The sequence below is a fragment of the Manacus vitellinus genome, unplaced genomic scaffold, assembly GCF_001715985.3.
Source record: "Manacus vitellinus isolate BGI_N305 unplaced genomic scaffold, ASM171598v3 scaffold_2_pilon, whole genome shotgun sequence".
Classification (NCBI taxonomy): domain Eukaryota; kingdom Metazoa; phylum Chordata; class Aves; order Passeriformes; family Pipridae; genus Manacus; species Manacus vitellinus.
The window spans coordinates 27,630,245-27,649,582 of NW_021940208.1; positions in this window are offsets into that span (position 1 = coordinate 27,630,245).

Sequence of the window (19,338 nt, forward strand, 5' to 3'; positions counted from 1 at the left end):
TTCATCTTGTGACACAAGAACAAAACAGCTAATATTCCTTTTTATTTTCTGAAGGTGTTTCTTTCTGAAACTAAAGAGTCTGGGCTTCTTTGATTATAGGATCATCCTGTAGTGAAACAAGGAGGTGGTCAGCTTTCTTTGATAAGGTGCTCTGTAACAACTGACATCATTATATCTATCTATTTCATGATATCTATGTTCGACATAGACCTGTTCTGCTCTGCTAATCCCTTTACATATTGCTTGCACTTTTTCCCTCTTCAAGAGATTCACATTCTTATGCAACATATTTTGGTGTCATCTATCATAAAGCCCATCTATTTGGAAGACGTTATGCAAATACTTTCATTTAATCCCTTTATCAGTAGAATGTCAGGTTAGTGTTTTAAAAAATATCCCTCTGGGCCATGTTCAAAATAAGAAAGTGTATGGGAAATATTAACCCCTAGTTTCAAAAATTATGTTAGTAAGGGTGAACCTCAATTTTCTGAGACTGTAGGAAAGGAGCATCTTCCTGGAGCAGAATTAGAGACTGAGTATATTTTGCAGAGAGGGTGAAATTTCCTTTACACCTTTAAAAACACCACTGACACAAACTGAGCTGACTGAGACTCAAAAATGAAAGGAAAAAAAATTATTGTAATGTCAAAAAAGAAAGATCTTCACTAAGAAAGACATAAGACCAAGATAACAGCTGGTGAGGTACACACCAGACAGAAGTATGAGAAATTATTAGCCACCAACTCTGGTTCAGCAGAAGAGCCTGTTACCCTGAAACAAAGCAATCTAGAGACTCTTGGATAAATTAATTATTTCTAACCACAATCTGCCTGTGAGCTCAAAGCCAAAAGTTATCAAGGAAGTATAGTGCTGGTCTGTAAGAAAGGAAGGACAACAGGGAGAGTGGATGGCAAAAAGGCTAGAGCATACATGAAAACTGTCACATTTTGTTAGAGAACATCAAAATGCATGAAAACCAAAATCTAGAAGTCTGTATATATTAAACACAAATAGTAGTATCAAAATATGCTGGGATGGTAAGAGAAAATGAAATCCCATTGCAAGGACACTTAAGAAGAATAAATAACTACTTCATTAAAAGAAACAAGAACAAAACCAGAGAGTAGTTTATATTCATATAACATGGCAAAAGAAGGCAGAAGAAAACATCCAGGAGAAGGAGCGTTTGAGGACAGTCTGTCTAGGAAAGGTACGCTGTTGAATTGTGATTATGATAGGTTTTCTTGGACAGCTAACCATATGTACAAATGCAGGAGAAACCTTCATGCAAATTTTTTTAAATAATTGCTCAACAATAACCTGGGGCAATGACAAGGCAGGGGACATGTTATTGCTGACAACAGATAACTGCTTCTTCAAAAGGCATCTGGGAAGCAGACCTAGCATGACATTGAACATAATTGTTTGCTTTGGTATTGTATTGCAGATAAATAATTTTCAAAAGTAAAAGGTGACACACAATTAGGAAAGACACCAACCTATTAAAGGTTGTCTTCTCATCTGAGCAGCTATTTGTTTAGCACTTCGGTACACTGCAGCTGAAATTCTTAGTCTTGCATTTAATTCTGCCTCTTCCCATAAAAGTACATCCAATGATGAGAATACCTACTCCTTTACGAAAACTTGTCCTTCATACATATGTCCCCAGACCCAAGGAATGGAGGAATACGACTTGGATGTGGTCTGAGTCATTAATATGAATCCCAGCGCTTACAGGCACCTATATAGTAAAGACTTAATACAGAAAGGTCCTTGAAACATCTGCTCCACATATCACAATGTTACAAGTCCCAACAACAATAAAACCTTTATTAAAAAATGAAAGCCATTTCTCTAATGCCTGCATATGCCTGCAGTTGGTGAATATAAGTGCAGCCACTTGACCAGAGGGAAAAGGCTCCCAGCTGCTTTTTATGGTTTTGCACATTCCAGAAAAACTGCTACTTCTGTCAAATTGTAGAGCAGCACCAGCCTCATGCACCTGCAGCCCTGGCTGCTCTGTGAAAAAGAATGTGGCTAGCCCAGCCAGAAGGTGGCAAGTGTTTAGTGACCCCTTGATTAAATGTGCACATATGTGCAGAGTTAAGAGACAAGAAAAAAAAATCTTCTTCCCCACAATAATCCCACATCTGAATGATGTGGCCTTCTCCTTCTTACTCTTTCTACCTGTTTTGAGTCTCAGATCAGGGTTGCCTTGACCAACCTAAGGAGTTGATGAGAGAAATGTGTTTTCATGACAGTTCTACTAATACTTTCCTTCTCAGAGATACAATCTCTTCCCTATATGTGGGTCAAGCAATGTAAAGTGTTCAATCACACCAAAAGTACTAATGACCACTTTCTCTTCTACAGGCAAAATCTTCTGGGTTTGGCACGGTTGCTAAGGTCCTCCTTCATGTTTTCATCCTCAGCCAGATATCACAATGAAGAGGATATGGAAAATATCTGAACTGGAATAAGAGATGAGGAAACCTATAGACTATCAGCTGGATATAGTTGCAGCTTTATTAACCTTTAGCGTTGTGAATATTTTCACATTAATATTAGATATCCCTAAAGAGACCTGTAGCATATATTTCAAAGGCCTCATCCCTTTCCTGTGGCATGCACACAAAGTTAAACCAATCCTACACCTACTCAGCCTCTTTGGACCATTCCATCACCTCAGCACTATTACATGCAGGATCAAGGTGTGGCCATTGTATCTTCAAACTGCCCAACACTGTGTGGCATAGGCATGTCCACTATATTAGACAGGATATATAGGGGCTTGACTGTGATCAAATAGACTAGATGAGCAGCTATTTACATGAGTAGTCCTTTCTCTTCAGCTGCATTTATCACTCAGGGAGAAGAAAGCTCACACCCAGATAACACTTGACCCTAGAAAAGAAAGTCATCATTTGGTTTTATAAGCTATTCAAATGTTCTGTTTTGCAGTTCCTGTAGAAATGGACATGTGTGCTTTGGGCTTTACAATGGACACAATGATCCATTCTGACCAGATATATAATTTTGCGTAATGGTAACTGCAAGCAATGCCAAAGCAGCTCTTCTCCCCTAGAAATAAATAGATAAGCCACACAAAAACGTGCTTGTTGGGCAGCACAAAGAAGAGTTATGCTCAGAAGTGTTCTCTACAGCTGATTGACCTGAACTGTGACTATAGGGGCAAGCCAGATTTCTGCAAACCTCAGGATGGGATAGGCTCTGCATCTCCTGCAGTTGCTATTATGCAACTCAGCCTACTTCTCAGAACAAATTAACATATCCGCTCTCACCTTTGAGACAACTGAAGTAAGAGAGTCTGAAGGTAATAGAGTGGCCCAAGCAGCCCTGGGGATCCTTGAGCAAGGCAAGCTTTCCTCCAGTAATGTTCTCACTATAACACGCACACTGATTGCTTTCCCTGCTGTTGACTACTGCAGACTTTCTGTCTGCTTCAGAGTTTATTAGTCTGATCCATGCTCAGCTGCAGTGAGTTTAACCCAGTCATTGAGAGAGCACAGGTAATGACCCCTCTATTAAGACATTTACCAGGGCAAATATCTCATTTTCAGTCTGTTTTAATATAGCCAAATTTCAAGTGTCTGATCTCAGTGCCTGCCTTAATGTTTTTTTAAGACTCAGGGGGATCAGAACAATTTTTTGTCGCTGTTGCTTCAAGAACAAGGTTAAAGGAGAACAGACAGTTCTTCTGAATGCTATTTTTTGGCAGAATTCTGAACAGCCTCACTGGCATTCAGAGGAATCTGGTATTCAAATGAACCTAGTTCAGGGGCTGAAAAAGCTCTCTTGTTGACCTCAAGAAAAAACTGATTTCTTTATAGAAAAATATCAAAGACACCATGCAAGGTCTCTTATAGAAGGATGGGAGAAAGAACATGAGTCTATAATGCCCAAACTCCTGGGTGAGCTACTGAGCCACATCACCTCTCAGGGATCTTCTGACAAAGGGCTGCTCCTGGCTAATCTCGCTCCAGCAGTGCTGTGTTGCATCCATCTGCTGCCCTGCAAGAGTTAAGCAACACCAAAATTAGAGTCAAAGAAACAGAACTGCATCCTTAATCACATTCCCGTTCTTAGTCCAGTGTAACTCATGAGTGAAACCAGGCTTGTGCTAAGACAGTACCCTTTGAACTGAAGCAGTAGGACTTGAATGAGCTGGTGCTCCTGCCTGCTTCTGCCACCCTGGCAGGAACTTCTGACAGACTGACTGTGATAAATAGCGGAGAAGGTGGGAAAGTGATAATATCTTGAATTGCTGTAGGTTGAATTTCACATGAACATGAGTTGGAGTACTCACAAAAGCTTACAAATGCAATTCAGAACACACGGTATGCTCTGCAGGGCTTGTTTACACCACAGAGTGTATTTAGACTGAGACAGTGTCATCCTTAAAGAAAAATAAGTTTTTCCTCAATTTTTGGATAGGCTCTCTAATTTCCAAATAATAGTGACTTAGATTGAAATAGTCTAAATTCACTCTGACTGGAGTTAACCTAATTCAAAAAAAAAAAGCACTCTATCAGTGGAATTAGTGCATCTGCCTAGAGAGTGCATTGCTATTAATAGAGCGCTATAGACAAGTCTGGAGCAATTTCTCAAAACACATATCAAAAACAGGTAAGAATGTAGCACCAGAAGAACTTATGGCCAAAAGGAAAGAGAAGCAGGGAGAAAATCCAAGTTGTAAAAAACCACCAGAGTTATAATATTCACTTTAATTTCTGTAAATGCACTTCTTCACATATCTTTCTGAAGAGCCAACAGCAATACCTGGAAAAAAAAAAATGTTTTTTCACAGATCCTGCCTGTTGAATCTCTTTTTTCTTTACAGTCTGGATTTCAGCTTCTCCCTGAAGGTACATGAGAGTCACTCCATAAACTTGACAAAGACCCATCTGCATGCCTATGTATTAAAACTCAGTTCTCTTCCCATGAGACATACTCCCAATGACTGTTTAGTGGAACAGCCTGTGGAAGTTTGCCATTGCGTTTGAAGTTTCCTGCCAGGCTGGTTTCTGCCGGTTTGTAACATTATTTGTGCAACTTTATCATTATGATCTCACCAGGAGTCTGAAGTTATGGTAAAATGTATTTACACAGAAATAGACTTTACCTTGTTTCCTCACAAACACACAGTATGATATCAGAATCGTTCAATTTACCCACAAGAAAATTATTAAGTTCACCATCATGAATGATTCTATGCATTTCTTTAAAATAATCATAAGTTAATCCTCTATATTTTTCAGTTGCAGTTTTTAAAGAACAGAGTAACATCGTAGTCAAATAGGATCTCAATATGATCTCTTCAGTTGTTTAATTAAAGAGTAGATCTTCATTTTCTTATATATTAGATTACAAAGTCAAAATGAAAGCAGAAAATCTACCTCTCCTTTAAAATGCAATTAAAGTTTCTGAACTCATTAGTTTTTATTTTAATTGAAGTAACATTGCTCTCTGAGTTGCTTAAAAACAGGAGTGAAACATTCATCTATATACCCCTTTTTCAGTATCTGCCCATCTGGACTCTGCTGTCATTATCAGAGACGTGTCAATAGAGCTTCCTCAGTGCAAATCTGATGAGAAAGGAGAAAAACTCTTGCCATCTGTACATACCAAAACAACTTGAAATCTCTGAGAGACCAGTTGTGGCCGTTCTTGGTGTAGCACTTTCAGAACTTTCTGACTCCAACTGACCACCAGACCACTCTGCTGGTAGTACCACCCATTAACACAGCAGAATGTGTGACACTCCCCAAGGCTTCTCTGCTCACATCTCAGCATCTCAACTTAAATGGCTGGAGGAGGCAATATCTGCATGCAGAATGTGATACGCTTTTCTTGTTGCCTCTTCAGTTTGGAGGGCAAAGGGGAACATGAGGCAGGATCAGCAGGGAAGAAGTGGCAAGGACTGCAATGTCTCCGACATGGGTGAAAGCAATGGACCCAAGCCTTCAAGAAACAGGGTGTACAAGACAGGATGAGAGCACCTGGGGCAACACAGCTCTCAGAAGGACAAGGCATAGTATGAAATGGGTCTCAGAAGGGGCCTCGCTTCCCCAGTTGAACTCAGCTGAACTCAGATGCCCAACCTGATCCAGGGTGAGGCCATCTCACCAAGTCCAGTAACACTGCTATCTGATGGCAGAGCATGTGACAGCTGTCAGATCATAAGATGGGAAAAGCATAGCGGAGAGATGCTTCCTATTTCCCTGCTACACTCACGCTAAATGCTGTATAGATATTATACAAAGAGCTTCCCTTCCGTTGGACTTGCTTGCACCTGTTATAATCTAATTAGGAGGAAATTGGACTTCTTTTGCTAACATCATAAACAGAGGCAACATAAACATATAAATCTTTCTCTTAAATTCCTTTTTCTTCTTTTTGAAATGCCAGAAGACTGCCCTGTGAACCCAATGTGCAATTATCTTTTGCATAGCATGTTGAATAATGGATGAAGCTTATATCTACTACAGATGAAAATCATGCTTTTCTGAAATCCACTCATTGCTTCATGGACCCCAAATCCCCTAGGTGCTATACATTTCAGCTGCCATAAATCCATGTAACCTTCCTGTGCATGACACCATTCATTTAGACAACCAATTTAGTTAAAATGATAGATGTGAAAAAAACCCACATGTAACCAACTCCCCAGTGATCACACAGCTGCTGATGCTGAAGGGACTGTGCACTTTATTCAGCTATAGTCAGGCACTTCCATCCACATTTGCCACCTGCTGTCAATATAATGTCAGATGGAGCTATGCAGTCCTCACTCAGCTTACTCTTGTTCAAGCTTATCCCCTTCAGGATATTGCCAGCAAATCAAGTGCAGTAGGTGGAATCCTACACCCAATGCCACTGTGGCTTGTAAGAATCTCCCCACTGGTTTAATCAAGACCCAAAGACCAACTCTTAAAAAAGAGGAAAACTAGCATCTACTCCTCATTTTACTTTTTTTTTTTGCAAAAAGCCCTTGTGTGTATCAAGAATATTCCAATATAAAAACAGAGAATAAGACAACACACTAAATAAAGGTTATTTAGTACCCTTATCTCTGAAGTCTGAATCCTGCCATTCAACTATATAGTTCAACAGTCCTTACTCTCCATATAGTCCTGGGCATCCTCAAAGTAGTTTGGACACCTTCTCAAACTCAGCTAGGCAAGGTATAGCAAATCAGACTGTTAGGCCCCTATTCAGCAGTCTTTATGCAAATCCTTATGACCCCTTAATGTAAGTAGCCAAGTACTTTGGTGATTCAAGTCTTTAAACAGCAAGGAAGCTATATGTCAAAGTGACACTGCATATCTGTAAAATGAACATATGGCTCTTAATATTTTCTGAAAGGCTTTTATTTTACAATATGCGTCAATTTGTTGTGCAATCTCCAGTTTTCCACAATTTTTAGAATAATGGAAGTCATCAGGAAAAACTAAGGTTTTTTTCTATAAAATGAACAAAATGTCTTCCTATGATATTCCTCTTTGGCGTACAACAAAGAACAACCAGAGGATGCCCTTTCTTCTCAAAGAATTCACCATTGTCTCGATATGAAACGGGAGAAATAAATGCTTTTCTTTTTAAATCACTATAAATCAGCTTTCATAGTGGACTTTCTGCATAAAATTTCTGCTCAGCCATGTAAACAAATAAATGAATCAATGTAAAATCATTTTTATATGGCATATTGTCATCGTTCATTAGCGATTTAATTCTGCATGTGTTCTGCAGTTTGATAGACAAGTTGTGCATGGGAAAAAAAACAACATTCTTAAGACTTTGGCACCTACAGCAAAGCTATTAAATTCATATTAATGCATCAAAGTAAGTAATCAGCAACTCTGAAAATCAGGTCATTCTTTTTTGTGCCTAAATATAGATCTAGATGATTAACTTTAGGCATTCACAGTTGAAAAATGTTCATCCAAATGTGTCATCAGGGAGGGCTGAATAGATTTCTACAAGAAACACTTGAGAGAAAAATTCTAAATGATAACAATTTAGATGATAAACAGTATTATAATTTATTATTCATATAGTTCTATTGGTGTGCCTGGCATTCTAAAGCAAGAGAAGAAATATAGCTAAATATGCTATTCTAAATATACTTTAAAGACTAGAACTGAGGCTATAAAGACTTAGAACACAATTACTGGTGTTCAGCTGATTGTAGTATTTTTCTATGGAAAGGATTTATGAAGAGATTTTCTCCTCTGCCCTGCCCTGTGAAAATAAAAGGTAAGGTGATACTTGTGAACTTAGAAGCAGACAGAAACATCATCATACAAAATTTTCCAACTCGGACCTATATCCATAAAGAAATTTAGTTTCTTAATTTCTATGTCAACATCCAGCTTCCCAATGACATCAAGAGATAAACAAAGGAAATCAGGAGTGGGATTAATCTCTAAAATCAGTAGAGAGAAAGGTAATTCCAAAGAGTGACATATATGACACTAAGGTAAGTGTCTCAGAAAGATTTTTGATATGACTCTCTTTCTGTTAATTAGAGAGGAAGAAAGACAACTAGTTTCAACCTGACATCTGACTTTCAGAGGTAAAATAAATCCTTTTATTAGTGCCTACATCAAAGTTCGTTTTCTTTTACAAAAATATATTTCTTTTGGATTGAAGCACACAAAAATCCCAGCATTGGTAAGTGCTGAAATCTAGGAATATTCACCACCCAAAAATCTCATGGCTCCGTATAAAAATGCATGACCCCTGATGACCAAGAATAAAGTATTTTAGCAGAGAGGGTCAACAAACGTTTTCAGAGTGAGCAGTCACACTCTTGACAAAGTGAAAAGCAAGTGTTCACTTGAAAAGAGGGGAACAGGTATGAGCACCAAGATGTACTCCTTTGTAAAAATGTGTTAAAGCAAGTTGTGTATTCCTGGTCAATCCCACTCCTGGCAGGCAGTGTAGTAAGCAGATAGTGACCATCTGAGTTTCATTCTGTGCCAGCCTCTGTATCTGGCATCCCATCCAGTTAGTACAATGGATTGCTTTTCCTATGGGTTTAACAGCACTAATGAAGAGGTGCTGAACAAGTTTAAATGCAAAAGAAAATGCATTATAGCAGGGCCATTCACAGAAATAACTTAATAATAACTGCTCATTTTGCAAAGAAGAAGATGGATGTTATTTAACAGGGTCTTTTTATCAGAAAACATTCATTTCTATCCCTCTAGCAAAATGTGTCATCATATGTTACAGAGAACTCGTTCCTTTTGTGTCTAGGGAGAAAACAGTTGCAGCGTAAAAATTTCCCATTAAAACAGAAATGAGGCCAGAATCTGGAAAGCACTTTAAATATGCACACCAGGATTACATTTAAGAAGAAATGTTTAGATTAAAGCCCACCCATGCTACCACTCCGTGACATGACAATGGCAGCAAACCACCTCTAAATCTACCTTCAGAAGTGACACTCAATTCTTTGTGGAGTGTTTCAATGTTGTACAGCACATCTTTTCACTCTGGTCAATACATATGGCAAAGCTGAGGCTCAGGATCTGTTAAATATAAATGATGCAGCCACCAAATCCTTTCAGAAACAGCAGAAGCATGAGATGGTTCAGAGACAGTCAAGTCTGTATAAAACAGGATAGATAGATCAACTCTCTCTCTCCCCCCACTGGCAGTAGAGTCTAGAGGCAAGATGTCTAATGAGTTTAGGCTAGACACCTAATTTTTAGACAGCAATGTTTCAGTAAGACCGATGCAGGGAATTGCTTACAGCAGGGATTAGCCCTAAAACACCAAGCTCTAAAAGATGTGCTCAAAGGTTAAATGAAGTTGGCTATGTGGAGTTAAGTTAGCTCCTTGCTACCTTATCTGCAGAGGTCCCCTCTTGGTCCTGCTGTGGTAGTCCCTTCAGCTTTAGTCCGTGAGAACAGAGCAGGTTCCCCAACTGGAAGTCAGACAGGATTTCCACCTGGATCCGTGGGCCAGCCAGAGCAAACACAGCATCTTAAACTTAATGACACATATGTTTTGCTGAATCAAAAGTAATTCCTACAGTCTGCTTCTTAAAACAAAGAAAGTAATAAAAACACATTCAAACTTCAGCAGTAGCAGAGCAAACCAATATATGAGTGGCGTATACTTATCTAGCTTCAACACCACAAAACAGCAGGCAGAGGCCTGCTATCCTCACAGCACAGCTAAACAAGCCATGCATCAGCTGATTACCAAATCTGAAAAGCACAAGCTGTCAGTGCTTTCCTGACAACTCTCAACTTCTGCAGGACTCCTCCCATGCCAGCAGTGCCTCTGTCTTTGTACAGTGCATTTCCCACCAGCAGGTCATACAGCAGTACAGTTGAGGGGGTGCAATGGATACAATACCAGTTCCTGATCTCCTCTGTCACCAACAAAATTGACTACCTTTCCACTGGTCTCAAGCAGCCTTTGATGAGGAACTCCTACAGGGAGTTGTCATTTTGATAGAAGGCATCAATGACCTGTTTTCTGCCACTGACACCTCTGGCAGAAGTCCCACTCTCCCTTCCATTGTCTTACACATCCTTAATGAGAAATATTAAACTCTCACACCCTCAGAGTCCTTCCCACTCAGGCCCTCCTTGCAGCAGGGTGAAGTGGCAATAACAAGACTGAATAAATGTGATGCAGTGAATGTCACTTTTCTTAGGACTGCTCTAGAGCAAACACAAAAATGGAGTTTGCATCCTACAATCTCCATAAACTTCACCATTTAGGTCCAGCTAATCTAGACCCAGAACAAATATCTTGTGTCAAATCAGGCAAACCACCTCCCCCCATTATAAAATCTATCTGATAAGCAACTGATCTTACAAACAGAAATGTAATTGTTTGAAAACTATAATGAAATTTTTTAAGTCTATTACAGAGAGGATAGAGAAGTTGTATTTAATTATTGTATCTGTTTTACACCGTTTTTTACTACCTTCCCATTTTTATGGACTAGACAATTTTTGACCACTTACAAAGACAAATATTCTTCCTTAACCTACTCAGTGTTGATGAGAAAACAGAATAAAGAGAATGTTTGCAGTTTATGGGTACATCTGGTGATGCTGCAGCTCATGAGCCAAATTGATATTATTTAGTCGAGTGCCATCTACCACCAGTTAAATACAATCCTCATGGTTCCCATGTTAAAGAGCTTGCAACTGGGCATATTTGAATCAGGGTTTTAAAGTTTAGCCCTTCTTGTCTTTCCAGATACTAAAAAAAATTTGTAATTTATAACCATAATGAGTTATTCTGCTATGAAACCACTAGATGAAAAGAAAGAAGTCTTCATATTCACAGGGCCTTCAATAGTTAAGAGTATGTAACCTCAGTGACCTGCAACATCAAATGAGAAAACACAAGCTCAGTCTTTCAGCTTTTAGCTTTATGCACTTTGAATCTACAATTAACTCATTTCTGAGCATCTGGTCTTTTTAACCCCTTACATTCAAGGGTCATTTGATCTTTCAGCAATCAAGATTTGCTGATATGACAAACATAATTTCACACTTACTAAAAATGGAGACCAGCTTGTGACATGGAAAACTGGCTAAAGCAGGGTTTTTCTGATTCTTCCTGTTATTTACAATTCTATTGAAATGCTAAAAATAGCAAAAAAGAAAAATTAATTCTGTCCATTTGTATGACACCTCTTCTAGCAAACATGCAATACAGTGCATGACAGAGTTTACACACTGATCAGAGTGACCACTTTACAAGTAGCTCAAGCTGTCTTTTGTCTTTCCTTCAAGCACTTATCATGGAGGTTACCTTGGAGTGATTGGTTTGAGCCACTGCTACTTTTCTAACTCAATTAGATTCTGGCACTGATGAAAGTATGTCCCTGCTGTCACTGAAGGCAACAGCAGAGTCCTGAGATCTGTAGTACAAGTAACTAGCCAAAAAATAGTCATGATTCTATATTTTCACTCTAATATTCACATTATCAGGTATAGTGCAACTGCTTGGATCGCTGCTTAAGATGAGTGAGAAAAACAGGCTTCTGTCCTAGATTTTTCAATTATGAAGCTTTTAGAAACAAAATCTGGGGGTCTTTATGTTTGAGATTCATTTGAGATGTGTCTTTAATTCTCCAATATTATGAAAATATTTTGTGACTGCTTCCAACACTAAATAAGTCAACTTGAACTTCCATTCATCTTGCTCAGAAACAACCTCTTCAGTTTATACTATAGAGCTGGTAACTAAAGAAGACCCACCACTCTTACAAATATTTAGGCTTTAACTAGCTCATTGAAGTCGATCAGACTATTAGGTGCACAGCTCAAGGCACTTGAGTTCAACACCTTATTTAGAAGGCTGGGATAAAGGTGAGGAAAAAAGAATCAATTTCACTTAATTTGAGACCACTCACTGAGGTAATAAGGTAATAAGGTAATAAATAGGGAATTCAATAGTATTAAATGATTTTATGCAATGGATGAAGCAAAGATGACACCTCCAATGAACAGTTCATGTTAAATCACCCTTAACTGGCATTGTCACACAGCCCGAGCCCAATACTTCAGTGCAGGATTCATAAATAATACCAGAATCAAGCCATCTTTTTCAGCTGCTTCTTGATTACCATCCACACCAGAATTAGCATATCAAGGTAGGAAGAAATGCATGAATATTTATTATCTCCATTCCTACATGGAAACTTAAATGAAGAATTTGCAAGAATATGAGAGACAGACCTACACATATTTATTTATATGCTTAAGCAAAACCTTTGAGCTAAAATTCTGATGGCACAGTAATGACTTTGAAGGGATGAGAAAGCTGTGGCTATGAGCATGTTATTTCTGTGAAATATCACTGAAACAATGGCAACGATTACTCTGATTGGCTGTACTGACAACGAGTGCAATCCATCGAGCCCTTGAAAAAAGGCAGCTAGGAAACAAGGGAAAGAGCACAGCTGAAGCCAGCTGAACTATGGCAGCGCATATAAGCCAGGCAGGCAAGCATTGCTTGGGCAATGTTTTGGCACAATGAGGGCACATGAACTCCCAAGACTTTCCTCATTTCACCCTCAAAACTTTCAGTGGCAACTGCTGCGCCGCAGCTCCTCCTCATCACCAGGCCCTTGTTCCTCCTCGGTCACTGCTCAGAGGACTACAGAGAAGTCTCTACCAGCGGCCGTCCTGCTATTGACAAGCATCAGACTTACCAAAGAGAGGTTTAGGGTGGAAACCATCCTGTCTCCATTATCTCCCTGCCCGGATCTCAGAGAGCCATGCACTCTGTTTCAATATCATGTGGCCCTTCTCAGCCATTCTTGTGTCTTAGAAAAGAACTGGAAACTTGGTGTACCACTGGGACACTCCATTCATTTTCTTGAACAAAGAGAGGGACACCTAAATCCAGAAGGTTTACAGATGTGCCCACCTTTCTCAGTGTCCACCTTTCTCCATTGATTAGAGAGAAGGTGTCCCCTACAGGTGACAGGATTATCCCTTCCTCCCAGGTATAGGTATCAAAAACATAGACACATTTGCACTCAGGTTAGGTAAATACCATAATCATACCCACCTCTAAATATTTCACAGGGGTACAATAATTCTTTAATACATCATTTATGATTCTCCCATGATAGAAAATCCCCAGCTGATTTCTGCATTCTGCCTAGTAACCCGTGAATGGACTAAAAGTAGTGCTATGTATTCATCACATCAGAGCAGCTGGTCCACGCAGCATTGGTTTTGGTTCCAATAGTGGAGGAACTATGAGAGAAGGGAGCTTTTCAGGATGGAGAAAGAAGGGGAGGATAGGGAACATAGACAGAAGAAACAGAACAAGGAGGGGAGATGAAAAAGAACATCACTGAAAGCAACTTTTACTGCAGTTCAAGATTAATGACTGCTCATCCACAAACACTCTACAATCTGAGGTAAGTGGAAGAAATTGGAGCTGCTACTCAATAGCCAGTGCAGCCCTTTGCAGACATAAAAAGCAGTATGCTGATGTTCCCACTCAGACATATAAAACCAATGTGATGTATGTAGCTTTTAAGGGTTGGTGCAGTATAAAAGTTTTATTGCTGCTTTGGCTTGAAGAAAGCTACAAACCTCAGTTTAGGAATTGTAAGACCCTGTAAAAATGGTTATGAAAGGCATTTTTCCTAATCACGTTAGCAAACCCTTCTCTCCATTTTCTCTCTCATTAAAAAGCTTAAATATTTTACAGCTATAGTGTGCAGGCTTATGTCCAGATTACCCTTCATTAAATGACTTTTACAGTAGCTGGATACAAGCCTTTTCTATTATTACACACCAGCTAATTATGTCTCCTTTGTTTTCATTTCATCGTTTTAAACAAAGCTTTTAGGGACACAGCTACTCTGTGAGAGGTGTTGCCAAGCTGAACACATTTCCAGCAAATCCCAGCTGGGCTGCATTCATTTCATCTGATGATCTTTGCAACATGAAGTAGCTTTTTGGAAAAGAGAAAAAAAAGGAAAAAAAGGGGGGAAAAAAAGAAAAAAGGAAGAAAAAGAGGTAGACAGGAAGGAAGGAGAAGAAAAATAACAAGTAGTTTAGTGCAAAGACAGCTTCTCACTGGGGAAAAATCCAGCAGGATGTTAGTGAAGAATGAAATATGATGTACAGTGATTCTAAACATCATAGCTAAGCTATGTGAATGATCAGTTCTATCAGGCATTTTCTAAATTCTGACAGCATTGCTGTTTTTAGATTACCCCAGTAATGTTTCCAAAGTGTATTATTATATTCATGGCAAAAAAGAAGGGGAGGAGGCCTGAAAATTACTTCCCTCCTGGCAGTGAATTGACATTTATGTCCCACATTGAGCCAGCTCTTTGCATTGCCTGGGAAGCCAAGGGAACCAACAAAAAGATATGATTTCCCCAGAGCTGGGAAGCCAAGGGAAATGATCAGGCATCTGAAGACTCCCCAGGGTACAAAGAGCAATAGCAAAAGGCTTTACTAAAGCAATATTTTTCAGTACCTGTGCAAATAAAACCTACATTTAAATTTTATTTTAATTACTCATTCTCACCCATGATACACTGAATTATCAAAGTAATCATATCAGGAATGATACTAAGATTTGTTATGTGTGTTTGCATGTACAAAGTGCCTTGTGAACAGTGTGTAAGGTGGCCGGCCCCTGCTCCACAGAGCCTAAAAGCCCACATGTGTACGAGTCTTCTTTTCTCCTCCTTTTCTCACGGGTATTTCATAACACTTCTTTAACTTTTTCTTTCGTTGTTCTTCAATCCTTTCAAGCCTTCCTTTACCAGGTAGCTTTCTAGCCCTCCTTGAGCAGATAGTATTCAACTAGCCCACTGAGGGAAGTTTTGCATGTTCCTGTTATCAACAGGATGCTTGTGAGTCCTACTCTTTACTTTCTATATACTTGCAGTTTGAGGTACATGTAAAGCTTTCTATGATTTAGTGAGTCTAAAATCCCAAAAGACAGTAAATTTGAAGATCTTCTATTGTTATCTGTCTAGAAGGTTATAGGATTCTTAGGGGACTGTTAACCTTTCTAAAATTTTTTTGAAAGACATTTCACCGTAAGGAATTCAATAGGAAACTGAAAAGACTGAAAACTTGACCTTACCTCTACAGAGTAGCACGGATGGTTCATCCTCTATCAAAATATGTGAAGCTTTTCAGTGACTTACTGTGCCAGCACATATTTTTACTATGTATCAATCATCACGCATTCTTACTATGTACCCACAAGAAACCAATCCTTTGCATCCTAACTGCTTTCTTATGTAGATAGAGGAAGAAACGAGCTGCTAAATGCAGTAGATTTCACAGATTTCACAGAATGTTCTGAGCTGGAAGGGACCCACAAGAATCATAGAGTCCAACTTTTATGTGAATGGCCCATATAACAGCCCTTCTTCAACCTTCCTATCTTGTAAATAGGGTATGCATGGACAGTTTTGTTCATGCTTTCCCATTCCAATTCTAGGTTATTCGTCAGCTAAATAGGGGCCAGGCTAACCATTCTTCCCAAGAATCAGCTCTAGTTTCCTCAGTGGTCCACTATTGCCCTTTGTCCCAAATATTGCCAGAGCAATATGACCAGTACACTCATAAGATCATTGGTCAGTAAGTAGAAAGTATGCACTCTACTCCAGAAACCTACTGCTCTGCACTCAGTTCATCCACTCTCTTTTCTAATACCGAACCTCATGAACTGTTTCAGAAAGACCCATGAGGTGAGAAGGCACCTTTATCTCCCACCAACAGAAGGCAGGAAACCATCTCCCATTCTAATTAATCCACAGACCTCCAACCCCATACAACAGCAAAAAATAAGCATAAGATTCCTTCCCTTGTTTCAGATGCATGAAATGTAATAGGAAGATGAAAAATGGTTTAGCAAAAATGTAGCTCTGAAAGATCCTTAGCCAGGTTACCTTTCCAAATCTTGCTTGTTTTTCAGAGATATTTGTTCATGCAGTAGAAAAATATGGAAAACAACCCATTTGCCCATGTGGGTGTTGCCTTCATTTTTCTCTAAAAACCCCCCTCTAAAAAACATTTCTCTCCCTTTTCAGCCCAAAGGGAGAGGGCTAATCACATAAGGGGACTCACTCCCAAAAGCCTGTCTCCTTGTCGCTGTCCCATTGCACTGGCTTTGGCAGCAACACAGCAGGGGTCCGATGCAGCTGTTGGAAAGCCTGCCCTGCCTGCCCAGCCTTGCCTCTGCTCCTGCTCTTTTGCTACTATATACGCAGAATAAATACCAAAGAGAAAAGCCTGTCAAGCAGACCATTTTCCATTATTTGGAAATTAGCAAGCTTTGTACTGTTTCTAAAACAAATTGTTTCCATTATCAGAACACTGCAATGTTGTATGCATCCACAAAAAATCATCACACAAATATATTTTTTCTTTAATGTACTGTGCTTTTTTTTTTCTTTGAAAAATTTTTCTCCCTTTTTTTCCTGAGATTCCATTCAAGAGGAATACAATAAAAACTCAGGTACAAACAGATTGTTTGCAATTATTTTCTTGTACCCTTCAGTACCAGCAAAACAATTTGTTCTCCTTAATTTCAAGAGAGAGCAACAATTAATTTAGCTAATGAGAATTACAGAGAAAAGAAAAAAAAATAAAAATAATAAATAAATAAAATTTAAATTTAAAAAAAAAAAAAAAAAAAGGACTTCAAGGGATTCCTGACCGATAGAAAAAAAAAAAATCTTATTTTGATCCTGGGGCTAAAAAAAATTTTTTGCATAAATAGTCTTACTGAAGCTTTATCCTTTAAAACTTATTCCCGGGATTGTGGATTTGGCAAATGCAGGCTTCAAACTGCAGTTATACTGATGAACTGATTTTTTCACAAAGTCCTTTTTTAAGGGAGGATATTATCACCAAGTTGGAATCTTAGACATAAGCCCAGGATGCTGCCCAGGATGCTACCCAGGAAACAAATTGGGCAAATGTTTGTATTTTTTTTACAACAGCACACAGACTTAGACATTTTGACTGTTGCTTTACTTAGGAGAAGAAAAAAGAAGTGCATTTGCTGGTTCAAACATCCCCCTTAGCAGAAAAAGGCCTGCAGGGAAAAGAAAATACATAAAAATGCACTGAAGCAAAGTAATGCTCCTTGAAGCTGGCTGTGCCCCTAAACTATGCTCCTGAGATTATATCCCGAGGCGGCAGGGGGCATGGTTAAGAGCAATTCTCCCCGGCTCCAAAAGAATGAAAGCAAGTGTCAGCACTGCCATAAAATCAATGCATGGATGATTGCTCCCAGGATGACTTGAAGCAGCAGTGACATGAGTCTGGACATGGTGCTGGTGCAGAATCAGCCCTAATGGCTTTCCATCTGATCCCTGGCTGCAGGGGTCAGTTCAGCTGCACAGGGATGAAACGCGAGGTCACAAATCCGATGTGTCAGCATGCAGCCAGCTCATGACACTTGTTGCACTGTAAAGAGGTTGCCAAATGGGATGGTGGAGCTTAGGATACAACACAAATCTGGCAGGCTTCCTTGTACCCTATTAATCCACTGTTCCTATACCTTATAGAGTACCATTTAGTGGGTTTTCGCAGTTTTGAGTTCTGAATTACAGCTTGTTCATCAGTTAGATGCTGTTAACAAGGGACAGGTGAACATGTACCATCATAATATAAGGGTACTTTGAACATTTATATTATGGTAATTACCTTGCATCTGATACTCTTTCCAGTATGTGCTAGCCTGGTCTAGAGAGCATGGATGAGTCTTACACCCCACTAATAGCATCTCTCTCCTTACTGTCAAGGTGACTGTGTGCTTGCTCACAAAATTTGCACTAGTATAATTAAAATCAGTTTTTCAATTCATTCAGCCTTTAGCTAGCACAGCTTCTTTGCACAGGGACATTTTCATCAGCTTACCATCAGGTTAGAGTAGCTAGCACAGGCTTCAGTCCCATGAAGCATTCAAGACTGCACTGCTCACCAGTTGCCATCTGTCAGCTGAACCATGACAACAGATTATAAACCCATTCCTGGCCTGCCCCTAGCGTCTAATAAAATGCCTTTAAAAGCCCCACTCTCACTCCTCCAGCTTTTCAAGACCACATAGCACCCTGGGGCCTGCCAAGCATAGCTAGGAATTCTCAAGCCTGCTCTCAGAGCCAGCAGAGTAGCTCCCCTCATTCTGCTTACATTCTGCCAACAAGCTTAGTATCTTCAGCTCTTTTCCTCTTCACTGAACTACACAACAGACCTGGAAATCAAGCCTTAGATGGATACCAGAGGCTATTAAGAGTGAATGAGAATTCTAATTACAAGTACTCACATTGTGAATGGGGTTAATTTCCCTGCGTTCCCCGAAGGACATCGGGAGGTGAAAGAAGGGAGACATATGCCCTGAAATCCCAAAATTGGAAAACAATTTCCTTTCTGCATTGTATTCTGCCACTCCCCATGAAAGACATGACAAGAGCAGTATGACCACTGGTGCAAACACACTTCTGCACTTGGCAGCATAAGAAGGATAGCAAGAGATAGATACGTACACTGGATGTATAACTGGGAGATGTGCTATGGGTGGGTAACAAGACTTCTAGTCTTCTGTCCCTGCCATCTTCCTTTATTTTCCACTCTCTAACTTCTTGCGTGTTCCTCTGGCTGCTCAGAGCAATCATTAGTGGCAGTTCAATCTCAGGCAGCAGCAGAAATAACAAGAGTCCAAGGGGGAATATGAGGGACAAGGGAGAGGCTGTTTGGGACAGACAGTTTGCACCGTTTCTTGTTCACAAACACATCACAATGCTCAGGACCTGAAGCCAGCTCTGATATCCTGGCC